We start from the raw sequence: 24,124 nt of genomic DNA, 5'->3' as shown, positions 1-24,124 counted from the left end.
CCAAGAAATTTGAAAATTTAGATTAAAAACTGAACTCAAGGAGAGATTGCAGATTATATGACCTTATATTTGGCAAAACCTAAAGACCCTACCAAAAAATGATTAGAACTGATAAACAAATACAGTAAAGTTGCAGGATCCAAAATCAACATTTAAAAAATCAGTAGCATTTCTATATGCCAACAATAAACAATCTGAAAAAGAAAAAAAAAAAAAAGGTAATACCTAGGAATTAACCAAAAAAGTGAAAGATCTCCGTAATAAAAACTATAAAACACTTATGAATGAAATTGAAGATGACACACAAAAAAATCAAAAGATATTCCATGCTCATGGATTGGAAGACTCAATATTGTCACAATGTTCATACTACCCCAAGCAATGTACAGATTCAATGCAATTCCTATCAAAAGACCAGTGACATTCTTTGCAGAAATAGAAAAAAAAAAAACTCTTAAATTTATATGAAATCACAAAAGACCCAGAATAGCCAAAGCTATCCTAGGTAAAAATAACAAAACTGGAACAATTATATTATCTGACTTCAAATTATACTACAAAACTATTGTAACCAAAACAGCATGGTACTGGCATAAACAGAGACACACAGACTAATGGTACAGAATACAGAACTCAGAAACAAATCCACACACCTACAGTAAACTCATTTTCAACAAAGTTTCCAACAACATACATTGAGAAAAAGACAGTCTCTTCAACAAGTGGTGCTGGGAAATTGGATATCCATATGCAGAACAAGGAAACTAAACCCCTGTCTCTCATCATATACAAAAATTAAATCAAAATGGATGAGAGAGTTAAACCTAAAACCTCAAACTACGAACTTACTACAAAAAACATTGGCGAAACTCTCCAGGACATTGGTTGGGGCAAAAATTTCTTAAGTAATATCCCACAAGCACAGGCAACCAAAGCAAAAATGGACAAATGGGATCACATCAAGTTAAAAAGTTTCTGTACAGCAAAAACAAAAACAAAAAAATGCACAAAGTGTAGAGACAACACACAGAATGAGAGAAAATATTTGCAAGCTAGCCATCTGACAAGGCATTAATAGCTAGAATATATAGGGAGATAGAACAACTCTATAGGAAAAAAATTAACAATCTGATTTTAAAATAGGCAAAAGATTTGAATAGACATTTCTCAAAAGAAGACACACAAATGGCAAACAGGCATATTAAAAAGTACTCAATATCATTGATCATCAGAGAAATGCAAATCAGAACTACAATGAGCATCATCTTGCCCCAGTTAAAATGGTTTATATGCAAAACAATAAACAACATGCTGGCAAGGATATGGAGCTAATAACAATATGCTGGCAAGGATATGGAGAAAAGGGAACCCTCATACACTGTTGATGGGACTGTAAATTAGTGCAACCACTGTGGAGAAAAGTTTGGCGTTTCCTCAAAAAAAAAAAAAAAAACTAAAAATAGAACTACCATATGATTCAGCAATCCCACTGCTGGGGACATATCCAAAAGAAAGGAAACCAGTATATCAACAAGATATCGACACTCCTATGTTTGCTGCAGCACTGTTTGTAGTAGCTAAAACTTGGAAGCAACCTAAGTATCCATCAACAGACTAATGGATAAAGAAAAAACGTGTTGCTTGCAGCAACATAAATGGAACTGGAGGTCATTATGTTAAGTGAAATAAACCAGGCACGGAAAGACAAATATTGCCTGTTCTCACTTATTTGTGGAATCTAAGAATCGAAGCAATTGAATTCATGGTCATAGAAAGTGGAAAGATAGCTACCAGAGGTTGAGATGAGTAGTAGGGACAGGGGTGATGTGGGGATGGTTAATGGGTACAAAAAATAGTAAGGAAGAATAAATAACACCTGGTATTTGATAGCACAACAGGAGGACTATAGCCAATAATAATTTAATTATACATTTTAAAATAACAAAAAAGATATAATTGGATGATTTTGTAACAAAAAGGATAAATGCTTGAGGGGGTGGATACCCACTTTTCTATGATGTGGTTATCACTCATTGCATGCCTGTACCAAAGTATCTCATTTACCTCATAAACATATACATCTACTATGTACCCACAAAATTTAAAATAAAAAAATTAAAAGAAAAATACATTTAAATGAATTATGAAATGAATTGAATTCATATTTTAAAATATTTCCATGAAGAAAGCACCAGGTCTGAATAATTTTAGGTTAGTTTTACCAAACATTCAAGAAATAGAAAATCCCAATTGTATTCAAATTTTTACATATAATCAAAAAAGAAGGAATAATTCCCAATTCATTCAATGAGTTTAGTAGAACTTAATTACTAAGCTGGAAAGGACAGTATGAGAAAGGATAATTAAAAGTCAATCTCACCCTTGAACACCGATTTTTTTCAATGTTAAACAAAATACCTGCAAATTTAATACAGCATTATACTAAAACGATGCTACTTCATGGCTAAAGATTATCTACCCTAAGAATCCAAAGTTATCTTAACATTACACAATGAGACAGTAGAAAGCAGATAGGTTAAACCTCTGTTATACTCACTCTTTATACTGGGAGTAAAAATTGAAAATGTGTTCTCCATGGCAGAGAATCATGGGAACAGTGAGAATTCCTTTGTAATACCATTAAAGCCCCCTGAGAAACCAGTACTTGCAGACATTGTAATATCTTTATATGTATCTGGTTTGAGGGACAAAAATATCTTTCTCCATATTCCCGAATCAAAAGCATATTTCTCAATAGAATTTCAACGTCTATTAACCATCATTAGAGGCTACCTTTATTTTTAATACTTCATTTTATTTTTTAAATTGACACTTAATAATTGTATGTATTTTGGGGATACATAGTGATGTTTTGATATATATAATGTATAAGGATAACTTTGATTTAAAGGGACCATTTCTAGGAGCTTCCAGTAAGAGCTATTAATTTGTGGTACATACCACTTTGCTAGATTGCTTTTCCCATGACCACTAGCTGAGACCTATACTCTGAGGGAATAGGACATGGGAATATAAGTTGCAGTGGGAAGAGAACAAAAAGAATTTCAGAAAATAGGGAACTTCAGATGACGAAAATATCTATCCCAGAACCAGGTGTCATCCATCACTGCTGCACTTGCCCCTTCCTCAGCTCACACCTATAGTCACTGGTGGGCATACGCCTTGGCTAGCTCAAGTATCTGAAAGTTTATAGAGTATTTGGTCCAGATATTGAATCCTGAAGGTAACATCAGATCAAGAAGCACAGTTTTTAGTAAAGGAGGTGTGGTGGTAGGCATGTGATCATAGGACCCATCAGCTCCTCTCACAGCTGCACCACCCAGAAGCAGCTGGCCTGATAGAACACAGGACTGTCCTATAGAAGGCACAGCTGAGGCTCCAGCTTAGAGACGATACCCTTCAAGGAAGCGGCACCATCCTTCAGGGTGTAGTATACTCTCCAAATCAATACCCTGTATATGGTGCTGTTACATCCACAAGAGGTAGAATGAAGATGTGGAAGTAGCAGGGGTCCTATTTACCATCATTCTCTGTGACCCACTAGGGGAAATTGTGCAGCTGCAAGGATTGTAGGTTGCCCCACTAACATTCCTCTCAGTTTTGCCTTCAAAAGGGACTGAAGAAATCCTGGAGGGGCTGTTCCCAGATAGGAAAAACTTATTATACAAAGCAAGTAGACCACCCAGTGCAAAGGACCACCCAATATAGAGGATGGATGCTGTGGTGCACTACACAGATTTCTCCCTTTATTACTAAATCACTCATTCCCCCAGCTGCCAACAGCACAAAGCTATGTTCCTACCTAGCAGCTACCTCAGTCAAAGAGCTGCCTTCCCCAAGGCTTTTCCCCTTCCTAGATGCACCATGTATCACATGACTGACTGATCATGTTGGGTACAAAGGCCTGGCCCTCTTACATCAACTCTGAAGAACAACCCCCACCCCAAAGAGGTGTTTTTTGTGTGTGACCCAATTGCAGTTCAACTACCCTCTGACCAATCCTGCTGCTTTTATTTTTCCCAGGTGTTTTTCTCCAGAGCACTCCTAATAAACTTCCTGCACTCAAATCTTGCTTGCCAGAATGCAGACAGCCCAAATATTCTACTGTTTGGTAGAGATAATTGAGATATTTGAATATGTAAGACAAAACAGAAAAAAGTCTCCACAAAGTAAACCTTCCTTAATGACATACTTTTATCAATATCTTAAACATATGAAAATTTGAGTTATCATTAATTCAGTCTTTCATTCATTCAAAAGATATTTCTCTATCATCTATAATGTGTAGAACTATTTCAGATTATAGGAATGCAGAGATGATTAAAACACAGTCTCTGACCATAAGAAGCTTACAATTAAATGGGGAAAGAGACATATATAGGGGAACTTAAGTATATGAAAATAAGCTCAACATAGAACAAACAGTATAGATGTCAAATGTGAAAATTTATTAATTTATTTATTAATTAATTTATTTTTCTACACCCATTTTTGCCTTTATTGAAAGTAGTGAATACATATCAGTGGCTGGGCGCGGTGGCTCATGCCTGTAATCCCAGCACTTTGGGAGGCAGAGGCGGGCAGATCACAAGGTCAGGAAATCGAGACCATCCTGGCTAACACGGTGAAACCCTGTCTCTACTAAAAAACCAAAAAAAATACAAAAGAAATTAGCTGGGCATGGTGGCGGGCACTTGTAGTCTCAGCTACTTGGGAGGCTGAGGCAGGAGAATAGCGTGAACTCGAGAGGCAGAGCTTGCAGTGAGCCAAGATCATGCCACTGCACTCTAGCCTGGGCAACAGAGTGAGACTCTGTCTCAAAAAAAAAAAAAAAAAAAAAAAAGTAGTGAATACATATCAGATAGATTAAAATCTATTTCAATGCTAATTTCTGCATGCTCTGGTTCTGTTGGAGAGAATACAGAGATATTCTGATTTTCATTATTTGTTTTTTTAATTTTTTTTATTATACTTTAAGTTCTGGGATACATGAGCAGAATGTGCAGGTCTGTTACACAGGTATACATGTGCCATGGTGGTTTGATGCACCCATCAGCCCATCATCTACATTAGGTATTTCTCGTAATACTATCCCTCACCTAGCCCCCCACCTCCTGACAGGCCCCAGTGTGTGATGTTCCCCTTCCTGTGTCCATTTGTTCAACTCCCACTTATGAGTAAGAACATGCAGTGTTTGGTTTTCTGTTCTTGTGTTAGTTTGCTGAGAATGATGGTTTCCACCTTCATCCATGTTCCTGCAAAGGACATGAACTCCTCCTTTTTTATGGCTGCATAGTATTCCATAGTGTATATGTGCCACATTTTCTTTATCTATCATTGATGGGCAGTTGGGTTGGTTCCAAGTCTTTGCTGTTGTGAACAGTGCTGCAATAAACATATGTGTGCATGTGTCTTTATAGTAGAATGATTTATAATCCTTCGGGCATATACCCAGTAATGGGATTGCTGGGTCAAATAGTATTTCTGATTCTAGATCCTTGAGGAATCACCACACTGCCTTCCACGAACTAATTTACACTTTCACCAACAGTGTAAAAGTGTTCCTATTTCTAATCATCCTCTCCAGCATCTGTTGTTTCCTGACATTTTAATGATCGCCATTCTAACTGGCATGAGATAGTATCTTGCTGTGGTTTTGATTTGCATTTCTCTAATGACCAGTGATGATGAGCTGCTTTTCATATATTTGTTGGCCGCATAAATGTCTTATTTTGAGAAGTGTCTGTTCATCTCTTTTGCCCACTTGTTTTTTTCTTGTAAATTTGTGTAAGTCCTTATAGATTAGCCTTTTGTCAGACAGATAGATTGCAAAAATTTTCTCCCATTCTGTAGGTTGCTTGTTCACTTTGAGGATAGTTTATTTTGCCATGCAGAAGCTCTTTAGTTTAATTACATCCTGTTTGTCAATTTTGGCTTTTGTTGCCATTGCTTTTGGTGTCTTAGTCATGAAGTCTTTGCCAGTGCCTATGTCCTGAATGGTATTGCCTAGGTTTTCTTCTCAGGTTTTTATGGTTTTGTGTTTTATATTTAAGTTTTAATCCATCTTGAGTTAATTTTTGTATGAAGTGTAAGGAAGGGGTCCAGTTTCCGTTTTCTGCATATGGCTAGCAGTTTTCCCAACACCATTTATTAATAGGGAATCCTTTCCCCATTGCTTGTTTTTATCAGGTTTGTCAAAGATCAGATGGTTTAGATGTATGGCATTATTTCTGAGGCCTCTGTTCTGTTCCATTGGTCTATGTATCTATTTTGGTAATAGTATCATGCTGTTTTGGTTACTGTAGCCTTGTAGTATAGTTTGAAGTCAGGTAGTGTGATGCCTCCAGCTTTGTTCTTTTTGCTTAGGATTGTCTTGGCTATATGGGCCCTTTTTTGGTTCCATAAGAAATTTAAAGTAGATTTTTCTAATTCTGTGAAGAAAGTCATTGGTAGTTTGATGGGGATAGCATTGAATCTGAATCTATAAGTTACTTTGGGCAGTATGGCCATTTTCACAATATGGATTCTTCCTATCCATGAGCATGGAATGTTTTTGCATTTGTTTGTGTCCTCTCTTATTTCCCTGAGCAGTGGTTTGTAGTTCTCCTTGAAGAGGTCCTTCACATCCCTTATAAGTTGTACTCCTAGGTATTTTATTCTCTTTGTAGCAATTATTAATTGGAGTTCATTCATGATTTGGCTGTTTATCTATTATTGGTGTCTAGGAATGCTTGTGATTTTTGCACATTGATTTTGTATCCTGAGACTTTGCTGAAGTTGCTTACAGCTTAAGGAGATTTTGGGCTGAGATGATGGGGTTTTCTAAATACACAATCATGTCATCTGCAAACACAGACAATTTGACTTCCTCTCTTCCTATGTGAATACCATTTACTTCTTTCTCTTGCCTGATTGCCCTGGCCTGAACTTCCTATACCATGTTGAATAGGAGTGGTGAGAGAGGGCATCCTTTCTTTGTGCCAGTTTCTCCTCACCTAGCCCCCCACCTCCTGACAGGCCCCAGTGTGTGATGTTCCCACATTTGAACTGCAACTTGGAAAACAGGTATGATTTTGATGGGTGAGGAAAAGGGAAGGACATCTTAAGCAGAAGAAACTGAATGAGTAAAGGAATCAAAGTTTCGCAATGCTGTGCTTATCCAAGGAATGGCAACAGTTGTGTTTGGCTGGATTCTGGTTACTTGGAGAGCTAATGGTGGTAGACAGCCTGGAAAGAGAGCTTAGGACTGGATTATAAAGGGCTTTGGATCCCAGTTTTAAAATATTGAATTGTATTCAGTAAGTAATAGTCAAGGAAAATTTGAGCAAGTGAATAATCTCAGGTTTGTGTTTTAGGAAAATTAGCCAGTGGCCTGCAATCAAGAAGGGTGAATTCAATCTCAGCCTCCTCTTGCTGTGTATCATTGAGTAAATTATATAACCTCTTTTTGTTGTGGATTTCTCATCTGGAAATAAATCTGGAGTTAAACAACTTTTCTTAATCAGAGGGATGGTTTACCTGTTATATAAGCATTGAGAATTTATTGTCTAGTTATTAGATTTTCTGTTTTGATGGATCTAAACTATAGGGCAATTGAGCCCTTTACTCTCCCAAACTGAGACCTCAATGACTATACTGAGTGGTTCTGTTTTAAAATGCAATTCTAAGTCCTGAGCACCTCTGTGCATGTGCGTTGGTGGGGATGGGTGGAGGTGGTAGAAGCAAGAGATGTCTTGATGGCTCTCGACAATAACAGCTGCCGTATACTACAGATTTACTATGTTCCAAAGGCAGTATTAAGGGTTTAAAACATATTTTCTCATTTAATCAACACAATTTCTTGTAAGAAACATCCTGAGAAATACTGAGTCCTTGTCCATGCATCTGCTATAGAGATGTTATTAAAGCAATGCTTATGACTGTACAACAAAAGTATTTGCTCCATGTAGTGACTGGAAGATTCTGATTGTAATCAGCTAATTCAAAGAGTTAGCAGATGCTGGACCTACATGCAGTTAAGTGATGTGGGAAAGGCGGCAGAGTTCAATCCCAAGCTGACACCCTCCTTATTTAAAATGATGATTTTTTTTTTTTTATTGGAGGCTAGGCGAGGAAAAGAAGTAAAGGTGATTCATTTACTAATTTGCTGAACAGTAGATATTTGAACTGTACATTGGTCACTGATGCTGGAGGAAATATATTCTTCCACATTATTTTTTTATCTCAGTAACGTATTATGAACAAAAAACAACCTCATAATATTTATTTATGATATATTTTAATAAACCCTGTTTTCCATTTCACTAGAAGCAGTCAGGATTCACGTAAACTCTTCAATTTCTTGGAGTCTCACTTTTCTCATCTGTAAAATAAAAAATGATATTTAAGTTGCAGAATTATTGTGAACATTAGAAATTAGGTATGCAAGGCACCTAATATAGTACCTGTCACAAAGTAAGCGATCAATAAAAAATGTCCATTAAGCACTTCTGCCTGACTTTCCATATAAACAGATTGCTGTGATTTTGTTCAAGTAGGTTATATGTCCTTTTACTATAACATCTTTCCAACCATTTGGTTCTTTGACGATCATAAGTTGGTAAATTTGCTCAAGTCTGATGGAAAATGTCAGGATACCATTTATGGGCTAAAATGTTGTGGCTTACAAGACTTTTGTGATGTGATCCCTGTCTAACACCTTGTTCAGCCCTCTCACCAGTTCCCTAGCTGCAAACTTATATGGCAGCTAAACTTAGCTATTGTTTGTTTGGTGTTTTTTGGTTTTTTTTGTTGTTGTTGTTGTTGTTTTGGTGTGTTTTTTTTTTGTTTTTTTTTTTTTTTTTCTTTTTTGAGACGGAGTCTTGCTCTGTCACTCAGGCTGGAGAGCAGTGTCATGATCTTGGCTCACTGCAAGCTCCATCTCTCAGATTCACACCCTTCTCCCGCCTCAGCCTCCTGAGTAGCTGGGACTATAGGCGCCTGTCACCACGCCTGGCTAAGTTTTTGTATTTTTAGTGGAGACAGGGTTTCAGTGTGTTAGCCAGGATGGTCTCGATCCCCTGACCTCGTGATCTGCCCACCTCGGCCTTCCAAAGTGCTGAGGTTACAGGTGTGAGCCAACTTAGCTATTTTTATCTCTTCTATACATATTTCCTCATGATTCTGAAATAACTCTTCTTTCTCTGCCTGGCTAATTCCTATGCAGGCATTATATCCTCCATAAACTCCTCTGTACTAGTCAAAGTTCTTCAGAGTAACAAAACCAATAATATATCTATATATCTATATCTCTGTATATAGACAGATTTATTATGGAAATTGGTTCATATGATTATAGAGGTTGAGAAATCCCACAAGCTGGAGCTGTAAGCTGGAGAACCAGAAAAGCCATTGGAATAATTCAGTCTAAGTCTAAAGTCCTTTAGACCAGGAGATGGGGAAACAAGTTGTAATAGGGTAAGTCCTAGAGTCCAAAGACCTGAGAACCAGCAGCTTCAATGTCCAAGGACAGGAGAAGATGGATATCCTAGCTGAAGAAGAAAGAAAATTCTTCCTTCCTCCACCTTTTTGTTCCATTTGGGCCCACAACAGAATGAAATTATGCCCACCTACATGGGGGGCATAATTTCTTTACTTAGTTTACTAAGTAGAATGTTAATCTCTTCCAGAAAAACTCTTACAGACATACCTAGAAATAACATTTTATCATCTATCTGGGCATTCCTTAGCCCAGTCAAACTGACACATAAAATTAATTATTACATCCTCCATTCTTCATCCCCACCCCAGGCTCTTGGCTGAATTTGGTACTTTTTCTCTGCCTGTGTTTCCACACTTACTTTTTATGTTGAGGAACACATTCAATTGCTACAGTTGGTTTTCTTAATTGTTTCTCCCACTAGACAAGAAGTCCTTAATGGTGGAGTCTGTCTTTCTATTATCATTATGTGTATCTAATATCCAGAGTCTGGTACACCTCTTGGTTTATTGTTGATGTTGCACTAACATTTGTTGCTTGTTAAATGAACATGAGGTGGGGTAACAAGTGTGGATGGTTTTCTCTCCAGGGAACAATGCTTTCAATGTGGCACCAAAAGCAGTGAGTACCTTAAGAATGTAAGGATAAGAAAATCATGCCCTTTGCCAGTCAAGCCTTTTGGTTCTGACAGTGGCACTGGGATATATATTTTGAAAAGAATAAAACACCCCCATTATGATCAATTTTTAATATTCTCTAATGACTGAGAATGGAGCTATCATTCAGAGATTTTTCTAACATCTTTTCAAAACCACATATTCAACCTGTGTTTACTCTTTAAGCTAACAAAAAGTCAAGCATTCATGTCAGCTACACAATAGTATTTATTTATTTTTTTAAGACAGGGTCTTGCTCTGTGTCCAAGCTGGAGTGTAGTGGCACAATCACAGTTCACTGCAGCCTCAACCTCCTGGGCTCAAGCAATCCTCCTGCCTCTGCCTCCTGAGTAACTGGGACTACAGGCATGCACCATCAGACCCAGTCTCGCTTTGTTTCCCCTGGTGGTCTCAGACTTCTGGACTTTAGCCATCCTCTGACCTCGGACTCTCAAAGTGCTGGAATTATAGGCATGGGTCGCCATGCCTGGATATAATAGTATTTAATTTGGAGACTTCAAATCATCTTTATTCAAGTTTTATTTTAAATTTAGGTGCCTCTTAAATTTAATATAAGGATTTTATTAATTAGTGAATTAGTTCATAGCTACCCTATTTCTTTTTCTTCTGATTTGTTAAACTGTAAACATAGCTCCTAATTCATTTCAGCTGAAATCATTTTAGCCTGAGGAATTCTTTTTATCTTATTTTTTTCCTTTGCAATCTGAGAGGAGAATTTTCAACATTTTCATTACAAACATTTCATTACAAACATCAAAACAAAATCTTTATCAGCAAATGCCAAGAAAGGCATTTTCATTTATATTTATGAGAACTTGAATAGTTATCAAATGCAAAATGGAAAAATCCAAAGTTGTAAACATAATGTAAATGTATAGTCAGGAAAATCTACTTGGTGATTTCAGGCATGTAAATAACTCAGAGTTATTCTTTTGGTTAAAAGCCAGTTTGCTAAATTCTATGACTATTTTTTAAAAGGTATATATTTTAAAGTCTATTTTAAAAATTGTAATGTTTTTCTCCCCCTTATACTGAGGTCTTTTCCCTCTTATAGATTCTGCCCTGTTTCATTATGAAGAGATTTTTGTAGGAGGGATTTTCTAAAAGAATTTTTCTCAATGCGTATCAAAGAGCATGCTGTTTTTGTGACGATCTCATGGTATATCACAGCAGAAGTGAAAATTTTCTATGATTTAAATTTATCATTTTCCATTCCTGTGATGTGCTCCCTTTTGTAGTATCTATTTACTTTTTTTACTGGTACCCCTTACTGGCTACAGCAAGTTCTAGTTGACATCATTCAAATGTAGCCAGTGTTGGAATCACCCAGGATAAACTGCAATGCTTTCCAAGTAACTTGTCCTCTGTTTCACACTGACTCCAGGCACAGAAGTAGGCATCCCATGGTGCAAAGCACACTAATCTAAGAGTCAAAAAAAAAAAAAAGACATATTTCTGTCACTTTCTGGTTGTTCTTCCTCGGGTAAGTCTACAAGCCTTCTAACTGATTGTAGGACCCATATAAGTTAGAAGTACTTTTTGCTTAAGGAATTTTAAAGGATTTTAGTGGTCATGGTAGTTGACTCTCCAGCAGCATTCCATCCCAGGATGGAATGTAGATTGTGGATAGAAAGTGGTTTTCAAATTTGGTGTACATTAGAATCACCTGAGAAACTTTTTAAACTCTGGATGCCCTGGCCACATCTCAGAACAATTAAATCAGAAACTCAGGAGGCTGGATCCAGATATTCAAATTTTCAAAACTTCCCAGGGAATTCCACTGTGCAGCCAAGGCTGAGAACCACTGGTCTTGGTAATACCTTAGCTGGTAACCAGTTTACGCATGAGCGTGTGGTTCAATTCTAGCTAACAAAATTTAAGGCAGAGGCTGAAGGAAAACTTTGGGAAAGACTGCTTAACTCCCAAAGCAAATACAAGAGACAAAGAGACTTGCCAAAACTCTGAGGTTGAAAACGCTTCAGAGTCAGCATAGCTGCCAAATCAAAGGAAAATGTAACCAAAACATGACGCATGCCCAACCTGTAAGCTTCCAGTTATTTGAGAGTATAAATATCCTTATTGTATAAACCAGACGCAGTTTTTCTGTTATTAGTAGCTGAAACATCCTAAGTGATTTGCTCTAAATGAGCAACATCAATCTTACTCCTGGCTGCTGTAGCTCTAGATTAGGGTTCCCAAGCCTGTGGATATATGTTAGAATGAGTATCACTTGGGAGAGTCTTTTTTAAATTGCAAATTCTTGAACACTCCGGACCTACTGAATTAGAATCTCTGGGAGCAGAGCCTAAGAACTTATATTTTTGCAAAACTTACCAGAAGATAACACAGCCAGTCTGTACACTGATGTTTGGAGATAACTAAGTTCTTAAAAAAGAAAGAAAAAGGATAGGAAAACAGTTACTATATCATGCAATTTAAGATGTAAAGAAACTTAAATATTGTCTAGAATAACTTTATTACCTGAAAGATGCAGGAATTGAGGCACAGATAAGTGAAATTATTTGCTCAAAGAAAAACATTTAGTTCTTTGACAACAGTAAAAATATTTTTAATGTATATATTTGCATTTGGTCTTCTTACAAGTGAATGTCCTTTTCATTCTGTGTCACCAAATTAAGAAGTGAAATAGGCTCACAGCTTGTGGGCCCTATTTGTCAAATTATACAGCTTGGAAATGACCCAGACTAAGAGACATATTCATTTATTATTTGGCTAACATGAAGCTGATACCAGAGACTTGTTTCACACACTGCTTATCCTCAAAATTGTTCAGTTAGTTTCGCTGGAATTTGCTTCCTCTGTTCTCTGCTGTGGGAGAATGTGGTTGGAAACCAAAGGTCTGGAGAGAAAATTGCCAATGGTTCAAACAATATCTCTTGCTAGTTTTATTTGATCTCGTCATGTCTATTGTCCTCTTAGATTTGCTTTGGATATTTTTTCCTTGCTGTAACAGTGAGTCTTTAACATTCAACTGAGGCCATTTTAGGTAATTAGACACCATATGAAAGCTTGTATTTAGATTGACAGTCCTTATTCCACAGATCAACTTTTATAGAATATCACTTTACATTGTATCACCAGCGAGGAAAATTTGCCTCTACTTAGCCCAAGCCCTGGAAAAAAATCAATACATTTTGATTTTCCCTTCCATTTTGGATGGAGATGGAAGACAGAATTTCTTCACAAATTAGGTTATGTCTGTAGGTAAATTGTAAGTGGCTACCATAGGGCAAAGCTCAGATATTGTTTCTGAGAAGCAGTAATATACACCTTCTCCACACTCACTATACAATTAAACATTATCAGGGTGGAATTGTGCATCTTCAGACAGCCTTATTATTTATGAATTTCTTATGAGCTTTGAATATGGAGAGTGAGGATGTAGGAGTTCTGTACTCTTTATACTCAGGTTACCTTCGAGTAAAATGAGTAGTGGTTTGAGGCTCTGTACGTGGAGGGTTTATGCTCCTTTATGTCTGATGAATAAAATGTTTGCAAATATATGTATATATATTAAAATATCAGTAATGTCAGGTTCTGTTCTCCTGTTTCTAAGATTTTGTCTTTTTTTTCTTCCTCAGATCTAATCTCAAGTGAATTTGAGACTCTAAAACACAACAAATGGGCCATAAAAAGTGGGAAAAACAGACAGAAACCAGGAAAGGAAACCCACGCTGTCCCATTCCCTTAGGCACCACGGAACCTTTATATAAGGAGAGGTGTCAGGGTAAAATGAGAATGTATGGAAAAAGTGCAAATGAATAAAAATGCAAGAGATGAGTTAAAATGCTATATTGCTACAGTAATATCTTTGCATTAAACACAATTTAACCTCTGTGACAACAAGAAAGCTAAGTCTGAATTAGCGTTTCCTAAAGTATATTCTTAAGAATAATAATTATGCAGCATATCAAATAAAATTACATGGAAAAAATTTCAGTGATTAAATAGTATTCAGGAAATTGGGTTAAATAAGACCTCTTGAAGCCTTTAATACTCTTAGAATGTGAATATCCGTAAGTGAGGCTCTAATATGCCTCCTTTTCTGAACATATCTTATCACATGATTATTTTTCAATGAAGCATTTTACAGGAGTAAAGTTGATCTGTGTTTATTTAAGGTATCTCGGTAACCACAGTAAGGATGAAGCAGGTCAACCATTTAAGGTCAGGCGGAATGGATTTCTTAAGGTGGGAGAGCAGAGCCAGAAGCTAAGGGCTGGAACTGCGCAGTGCGACTGTCCTTGAAGAAGAGGAGCATTAGAATGGCCCATCCCACAGCCTCGGCAAAGATATTACACCAGAAGCATGGAGCTTCTTCTCTGAAGTTTCTTGAGATTTACTGGTGTCCCTCAGTTCCAGAAAAAGTTACCTACAAATTCTCTTTAAAACTTGCATATCTTACATGGTTTAATTCTTATTAAAATGCCTACTTCTATTTAAACACGCAATATGGGCACCTCGTACACACACACGCACATACAAACACACGAGCATGTGCACCACTTTCACCTCCCGAAAAGGAGTCATACTTTCGGTTGGTATCCAAAAAGGAGCTCATTTTGTTCCTGTTGCTGATCTCATGGATTTGTGAGCCAACATTCCTGTGAGGAGCTGGCTTGCAACTATATTCACCAGGGGCTGCATAGGAGGATCAACACGAGGCACCTCTTTTTGACTGGCTTTTCTTCAGGCGCTAAAGTCATAACCATCATTTATTGAAACTTACACTATATAAGGCATTTCTGCATTGTCTCTCCCCCTTAAAACGACCCTCTGAAGTAGTGATTATTCTCTGCATTTTACAATCGAGGAAACTGAATTGGGAAGTTTAAACAGCTTGCCAAGATTACACAGTAGTCTTCTACTACGCCTGTACTTTAATAGAAGTTGAAGAAGGAAAGTATCGATAGCTTCAAGAGGACAATGAAAAGCAACAGTTAATCCTGACAATGTATTAATTTGTAGGTATCTAAGAAGTTCAAGGTGGCAACTACTTTTCTCTCTCTCTCTCTTTCTGTCTCTGGACTTCATAAAAATCCTTCTAAGTCTATTCTATTCAATAGCCAATTATACCAATCTCCTATAAAAATGATCAAATCCAATATGTGTGTTAGAATGAATAAATAAAAAACTTTAATAATTTTGTCAAAACCTTGCACTTATAAGTTGGTAAGTCAACCATGGAAAAAACCCAAATACAAAATTAATGCATTTAATGGTGTTTATGTTTTTATTACCCTGTAATTATATCTTTCCTGTGATTGTTTTTCTTTTCATGCTGGCCTATAAAATGTGGCTGCCTCAACCTGTTTTAAACATCTACATTTGTAGGATTAGGACTAGTGATGTTTTGCCAGTTTCCATGAAAGAAGCCAGATGCACTGAAGCAACCTCCTTTGATAGTTAAAGTCCTTCATTAATTTGACACCTGGCACTCCCAGCTATGATCTTATTTTTGGTAGAATTGTTCTGGTCTACAGATAAGAGCATATTCTTCTGTCATGATAAATGAATTATGAAAGTAGCTATTGTACTGATTTTTATACTCTGCTGTTATAACTTACATTAGCTATCCTCTTACTGTAAATATTGATTCATTGCAAAGTTAAGACTGTTTGTATTTAGGGTCGCCTAGTTTAAGAAAATTTTCCATATCATCTTTTCCCTTGCTATAAAATTCTTCATTCCAAAGGCACTTTTAATTTGGCCTCATTTATTTTGTAGTATTTCAAATGCTGCCAAAATTTGCCTAAGTGCATGGAGACAAAATTGAGTCCAGATTTTCCAAGATGGATAAATTTGTGGGTGGTTGCTTTTTTCTTCTCCACAGAAGGGTTGATTGCAAAATTCCAGTAAATGACAAGTTTTCAACATAATCAGTTTTCTAGAACTCCATATTCTAGCAAATTTTCAGAAATTAATACCTTACATTAAGTGAGTTACCATATGTATGCCTGCAAGCAAAAAAAAAAAAAAAAATCCTACTTTTAAAAGTTTTGGTTTGTATCTGGAAATAAAAAACCTATTAATTTGTACCATAAACTTACGTTATCAATTAAAATACTTTTGCAGTAAATAAATATGTAATAGTTTATATATATGATATAAATATATACTTTATACATAAGAAATATATATATCTCCTTCTGGCATGAACCCAATAGTACTCAATATTTTAACATTTGTTAGGAAATCCCTAATAAACCACTAGGTTTTTACTTAACAAATGATCAGCCTTTACCCCAGAAATTTTTTAAAGGATACAAAATATTAAATTGCTAATAAGCATTTCCTGTTTAAGTTGGCCTCTACCTTTATCTGTTCTGCTTTGGAGAGGTTCCATATCACTCTGGCTTGGACCATGTAATCCAGTGCTTGCCAGTCAAAGCAGCATTGTGTAAGAGCATCCCATGGCTCTTCTTTGACCTACATCTCACCAGCTTTCGTACTCTCCCCTTTCTTTCTCCCCTACCTGCAGCACCCGAAGGGCATGAGGGTAGTTCCATGACTACCACTTTAATTCTGTAATAAATGTTGCTAGAGGAACAGAGGTCATGGGGCAAGTGTGGAAATGAATGCTACTTTGTAAACTGCTTAATATCGACTATTTCCACACATAGTCTTTAGATGAGTGGCATCTGAACTCACTTCTGATGCTTGTTTAAAATGCAGACGCCTGGATTCCACTCCAGACCTACTGAAGCTCAGGGAAACTCTCTGGAGTCCGCAATTTTAACAAGTTCCCAGGTGTTTCTTATGCATACTGAACTTCAAGAACCACTGTTCTAGATGACTAGACAGACTTCTTTGTACACACTGTAAAAAGAAAACAAAAGTATGTGGGAGACTTATCTGAAGATGGTAAAATGAGGTGACACCTGAATACCTTCTAGAGAAATTCTGCTAAAATATTTATTAAACTATTTTTTTTAAATCCCCAGAAAGCACAATAAATAACATGAAATAAGCATTGCTGGGTTCTGTGACATTTTCACAAGTGCTTAACATTTTTAAAAACCTGTTTTTCATCCCTAAAATGCATTAAAGTCTCTACCTCATAAAGGGTTGTGACGATTAAAGAGAAAGGCATTAAACAAACAAGCTAGTGCAGCACCAATATATAAGTAGCATTTAAAAGTTGTCCACACTTCACTCTTCCCACTAAGATTTTCCTTAGCCTCTGGTCACTCCAGGCTGGGTATGCAAGGCAGTTACTTGAAAACTGTGCACCACAGAGGTCCGAGCCCCTTTCCTTACCAGTCAATGGGTTTGATATTATTCTAGAGCCTTGAACTCCAAATTGTTAGGGCATCAGTTTCAGTGAACCTACACTTGTTTCCTGATTCCCAGGGTTTATACAAATATGCCCTGCCTCCTGCCTATTACTTATGTCCGCTCAGGCTTTGCAGGAACTATGATTTAGGCAATTTTCAGACACCAACTTCTAGTGAGATCTGAAAGTCCCCTCTGATATCTTCTTATCCTTTATATGTCAGTATCCACTAGCCTAAGACTTATATTCACTGCTCCATCATGGCTCCATTCTGCTGACTCTTGGAAGGATTCTCCTGGAGGTTCCTTAGTTCCCACTTTCCTGCTAGCCACAGATACTCTCCCTCTCATTCCAGAATGTATCATAGCTTGAAACTTATACCACTTTCTATAAGTCTCCATTGAAACTGTATGCAGTGGGTAAAAACCCTTCAGCCACTCTCCAGGATTGCTCTTCTATGTATACACTACCTTGCCTGAAGCTTTGATTCAAGTTCCCTACATAATCATTTATGGCACAGATTAGTCAAATAAAAATTAACACCAAAAAAGCAAGGAAAAAAAAATCTATTACAACTTACTGTCAAAAGAGCAGAAATTAGCTTATTTTTAATATTTGTATATGTGTAAACATCCGTTCTGAAAGATCACAGAGTGACAACAACATCTCTGAATAAAAGTGAGACCTAGGAGTTTTGTATTAAACCAAGCCACGTATAAAGAAAATAGGTGGGGGTGGTGGCTCATGTCTGTAATCCTAGCACTTTGGAAGGGCAAGGACAGAGGACTGCTTGAGTCCAGGAGTTCAAGACCAGCCTAGGCAACATAGGGAGGCCTTGTCTCTACAAAACATAAAAAATTAGCCGGGCATAGTGGCACACAACTGTAGTCCCAGCTACTCAGAAGGCTGAGGTAGGAGGATTGTTTGAATCTAAGAGTTAAAGGCTGCAGTGAGCTGTGATCACACCATTGCACTTCAGCCTGGGTGACAAAGTGAGATTCTGTTTGGGGAAAAAAAAAAAAAAAAAAAAAAACAACTTAAATAGGAAACTATCTGATTCCTAACATCCTTGAAATATACCACTTGTGTCTTTTCTATTAAAAAGTTATGCAGGCCGGGCGCGGTGGCTCACGCCTGTAATCCCTGCACTTTGGGAGGCCGAGGTGGCGGATCACGAGGTCAGGAGATCGAGACCATCCTGGCTAACACTGTGAAACCCCGTCTCTACTAAAATACAAAAAAAATTAGCCGGGCGCGGTGGCGGGCGCCTGTAGTCCCAGCTACTCCGGAGGCTGAGGCAGGAGAATGGCGCGAACCCGGGAGGCGGAGCTTGCAGTGAGCCGAGATGGTGCCACTGCACTCCAGCCTGGGCGACAGAGTGAAGACTCCGCCTCAAAAAAAAAAAAAAAAAAAAAAAAAAAGTTATGCATAGGCTGAGCACAGTGGCTCACGCCTGTAATACCAGCACTTTGGGAGGCCAAGGTCAGGAGTTTGAGACTTGTCTGGCCAACATAGTGAAACCCCATCTGTACTAAAACTACAAAAATTAGCTGGGCGTGGTGGTAGGTGCCTGTAATCACAGCTACTCAGGAGGCTGAGGCAGGAGAATCACGTGAACCCGGGAGGCGGAGGTTGCAGTGAGCCAAGATCAGGCCATTGCACTCCAGCCCGGGCTGACTCCGTCTCAAAAACAAAAACAAAACAAACAAAAAGAGTTATGCATAAAGAGAAACTGCGATTATTTATCTTTTCCCATTGATTTCTAATGTTTTCAGACATACGTTCTCATAGGAGTTGGGAGGGAGGGACAATAATCACTTGAAAAGATGTTTCTGTTTTTCTTGATCATGGTATCTTCTATTTCCCACATGTATAGGTCATAAAAGGATTGAGTATGTCATCTAGTCATCTTTTGGATAAATATTCAACTGATAACACAGCTAAATTGTATTTCTTAGAAGAGTCTCCTTAACTCCATGAAAGCTGAATATGTAAAGACAATCACTATACACAAACGATTCTATTTCCAATGTCCTCATTGGAATTTACAGTCTTAAAGAGTCAGCTAAGAAATTTCTTCCCTAAAATTCAGTTTGTTCTGGTTGAGGGGAGGAGGGCAAAGCTCCTACTGCATCTGCCTTTAGAGAAATTCCAATCACTGTCTTGTTTTCAGTTTAAGGTAAGTGATCATAGACATTGAACATGACTTTGAAAATGTTTTCTCCTTCTCTCTTGAATTCATGTATTTTTTCAGCTAAAACATATCATGCCAGGGACCATCCTAGGTATAAAGACAAAAAACACAGATAAGACAATCTCTACCCTCAAAGAAGTTGAATCAAGAAGAAACATTAAAAGCTGGAAGCTGCTTCTTTAGCTTATATAAAATTTATTTTGCACTGACTCTTGGAAAATGCAAGACAGAGTTATAGAAAATATATATGCTGTGCATATGAAAAAATGATACATAAATCCAATCGACTTCCTTAGTTTTTTAATAATAGCTTTCATTTATTTAGTGCTCACTATATACCAGATCCCATACTAAGTACTTTAAAATTTTTGTTTTCTATAATCTTTACAGTAGTTCCATTTTGCATAGGAGGAAAAGAGCTTTATTTTCATTTTACAAATTAAGAAACTAAGCTTAGAAAAGTTATTAGTCATAAGAAACATAAATAGTGGATGACAAAAAGAGGTTCAGCTCCCAGTCTCTATAGCTCCAGAATTGGTGGCTCTTGACTTCTCTGCTATCACATTCCTACAACAAATGTGTGGACAACAAACATGTCCTGTGTCAAACACACAAAGTGAGACTAACTTGTATGTAAAATCTTCTCCTCATGGCGCTTTCTTGCCACCCAGTGTGATCTTGATTGACACTGGTTCCAATGACTGGATGAGGCTGACTCAGGAGTCTGTTGTCATTTGAGCTGATGGAGGGGGTAAGGAGAAGGTGGCAATTTATAGCCCTTTACATATTCTGTTGAAAATACGTATTTATAATTAGAAGCCTTCCCATTAGACTGACCATTTCTAAAGTATGGAGCTTTCTTATCTTTCTGTTAACAGAGACTACATTATGACAGACAAGAACAGCCATTCAGTATCTGGTTTGGAATGAATGATGCAATAAGATAGGTAGATATGGTGGACCTCCCCATGACATCTGTGAAGTCACAGCAAAAATGCAAATGGAAACCTTCAGTCCATGGCCTCCCCACTTGCTTTTCTCATTCCTCACTCATTCCTAGATCATAAGGGACCTTGAAACTTGTATGTGGACACTCTAGCCTGTTATGTCCAAGGTCTGTCCACACTACGCAAATAGAACTCCACTTCTTCGGCCTATGCTATGCCCTCAGGAGGATGGGCCAGGGAACATGCTCATTCCTAGAATAGAGCTTGGGTCCACTTTGGACACAGAACTCCAGAAAGTTGTGTCTCAGATCATAATCTAGAAAAGGTATGGGTGAGTCAGGCTTCCCTTGGTCCCTTTTACCTTTAGCCCTTTGTGAAGGGACACCACAGGAAAACTAGATCAGAGCCCTTCAAAATTCAGGGTCTAATGGTGGTACTGGATCTTGCTATGACCTACTTTATAGAATGAGAAAATAGAAACTCAGACACTTCAAGTGCCTCATTCAGGTTCAAAAATCTAGTGAGGAGATCTAGAACATGAACCAGTGACTTCTAGTGTCAAATCCGAGATATCTTCCACTCTACTGGTTGTTCTGTTGTGTTTGTATAGGGGAAAATGACAATTTTTCCTAAATATTTAAAAGAAATAATTTCTCTCTTAACATTTCTCTGCACGTAAAGCTGGGTTCTCCCTCTGGATATCATCAAAAAATTCACACCAACTTTATTACCTCTGGGCCTCTGACCTCTAAAGCAAAGAATGGGACTGATTGAGAGATAGCAAATTTGTAAGGGCTTCTGTCTTCTGTGGAGCAGAACTGTCAAAAGTGATGCTTGTTGTGTTGAAAAAAAGTTGAAGTTTTGTAAAAGTTGTAACCAGAGACATCTCCTTATCATAATAGGTCACTCATTCAAATACGTTTTTAATTTGGACAGAATTGTGGGAAATAAGCATTTTCTTTTATTGCAAAGACCAAACTGAACACCAAATAGTTCTTACTATTTGCATCTCTGGGTTCTAGTCAATGTTTTACATAAAGGTCAACTTAATATAGATATTTCATTTTAAACATGAATAAGGACATGTTAAAATATGAGGAAGAATTAATACTAGTTTTTCATTTAATTATCTTTGTGATTGAAACCTTCTTTAAATTGAAGAGGAAAATGAAGTTTCTTATGGACACTGCATTTCAGGCTCTAGGCAAAAACGTGACACAATTTAACAACAAAAAAAAGAGGTCTGTAAGTTCCCATGCAAGTGAAAAATGCATAATATTTATATTATTAATCCTATGAGGGAGATGGTATTTCTCATTTTAAATCCCTATATGTATATTTATGATGCTTTGGGGAGACAAACATTTACTCTGACATCTGCCTTAAGTACCAGAAACAGAATGAAAGTGTGAGAAGAATAAAGAGCATGCACTAGGCTTATTTTTGGGAAATATGAGCCTAGACCTGTGAACCTAATATATATGTTATATGTTACTAACCACCATGTGATAAAGAAGAAACAAGTCTCCAAGAATGTGTGTGGGCTAGTGCTGAACCTGGACAGGTTTTGTGCTTCCTACAAATATTCCTGGCTGTGCCGTAAATCCCAGCAAGGTGAACTACATTTCTTGGCCACTGTTCATCCCGTTTTCAGCTCACCTGGAGATTGGTTGGACGCTCTCACGGGCGATGCTAATCTTTCAGGCTTCTGAGCTCATGCAGTCCTTCTATCCTTTTGAAAGCACAAATCTCACCAGCTGAAATCAGTCATTATTTCCTTAGGGAACCAAATCTAAACACTAGACCTTCTCTCCCAGCCTGTAATTAAATCTGGCATGCAGGTCACCAGTGCTACTGGGTCAGGAAAGAGAAGAAAAAGGAAGTGAAAGAAATGGCATTTGTTTCTTGGCTGGCCCTGGTGCTTCTCTGAGAGGTAGGCTCTGGCAGCCACACAGCAGAGTCCCTGTGCCCAGAATATTCGTGCTTGCTTCGGGTCTGCCAGCTGGCTCCAAAAAGGTTCTTTCCAATCAAGGTCTTGCTTGCTCACTCAGCACTTGAAGCTGAAGCACTTTGCTGGTGGTCTATTGCTGCCCCAAAAGAATTTTCCCTAATTCACCACCTCTGATTATGAAACAGCAGAGCTTGTCATACTTTAAAATGTATCAGAATCACTCAGAAAGCTTGTTAAATAAAGATTCCTGGAATTTATTCCCAAGACTTTGATTTAGTGGGTCTAGAGTTACATCTGAAATTTTGCATTTCTTTTTATTCTGATTTATTCATTTATTTTTCTTAATTGACAAATACAAATTGTATATATTTATCATGTACAACATGATGTTTTGAAATATTATAAACATGTATTTCAAATATATGTGGTTAAATCAGGCTAATTAATATATGTATTATATGTCAATATATAGTTTTATATTTTTTTATTATATAGGTGTTATAGTATTATATGTTAATATATGTCAAATATATGAAGCTAAATCAAGCTAATTAACGTATATATTACCTCATATATTTATTTTTTGTGGTATGAGAACACTTAATATCTACTGTCCTGGCAATTTTCAAGAATACAACACATTTTTGTTATAGTGACCATGTTGTATAATAGATCTCTCGAACTTATTCCTCCAATATAACTGAAATTTTGTACCCCTTGACCAGCATCTCCTCAACTCACCCTGCCAGCCCCTGGTAAACACAATTTCACCCTCCTCTTCTAGTAAGTCAATTCTTTAGATTCCACATATAAGGGAAATCATGCAGTATTTGTCTTTCTGCACCTAGCTTATTTCACTTACCATAATGTCCTCCAGGTTCATCCATGTTGTCACAAATGACAGGATTTTCTTCTTTTTTATGGTGGAACAGTATTCCATTGTGTATATACACCACATTTTCTTTATCTATTTATCTGTTGATGGACACTTAGATTGATTCTGTATCTTAGCTCTTGTGACTAGTGCTGCAATAAACATTGGAGTGCAAATATCTCTTCAACATACTGATTTCATTTCCTTTGGATGTATACCCAGAAGTGGGATTGCTGGAACATTATGATAGCTCTATTTTTAAGGTTTTGAGAAATTTTCAAACTGTTTTCCATAATGGCTGTACTGAGAATTTGCACTTCTAACAAAGCCCCAGGTCATGCAGATGTTTGTGATCCACAGCCACAAAAGGCTATGGATGATCGATTGTTTTCTTCTTTTGTCACCCAGATTTTCGCGTCTAATTTTAAAGTTAAACATGGCTATTCAGTTAACTTTTACTGTCATCACATTGGCATTCTTCTTATCCTTACTGCTTATTTTCTATTTCTATTTTTCTTTCTTACTGTATATGACTTTCATTGAAGAGGGGGTGGGTTTAGTAAATTCAATAACTGAAACTAAGTAGGGTTTTCTTATTTATTCTACTAAGTAATTAGACTTGAAACTATCTACATCAAGTTTTATTCTGTTACAGAACATGAAGAACAGGTAAGACCCCAGAAAG

The 24,124-nt window shown here is 37.2% G+C and overlaps 1 long non-coding RNA gene across 1 annotated transcript; it reads right to left on the bottom strand.

Moving 5' to 3' along the window:
- Positions 1-8,282: 8,282 nt before the first annotated feature.
- LOC144334688 (uncharacterized) lies at positions 8,283-22,412 on the bottom strand. The gene is made up of 3 exons (XR_013404812.1): positions 22,274-22,412; positions 12,511-12,561; positions 8,283-8,383 (listed from the first exon to the last, which is right to left on the bottom strand). It is a non-coding gene; the product is annotated as an uncharacterized LOC144334688 (long non-coding RNA).
- Between the last annotated feature and the right edge of the window lie 1,712 nt (positions 22,413-24,124).

Source organism: Macaca mulatta, chromosome 15, assembly GCF_049350105.2.
Source record: "Macaca mulatta isolate MMU2019108-1 chromosome 15, T2T-MMU8v2.0, whole genome shotgun sequence".
NCBI lineage: Eukaryota > Metazoa > Chordata > Mammalia > Primates > Cercopithecidae > Macaca > Macaca mulatta.
This window is presented reverse-complemented; position numbering and strand designations above follow the sequence as displayed.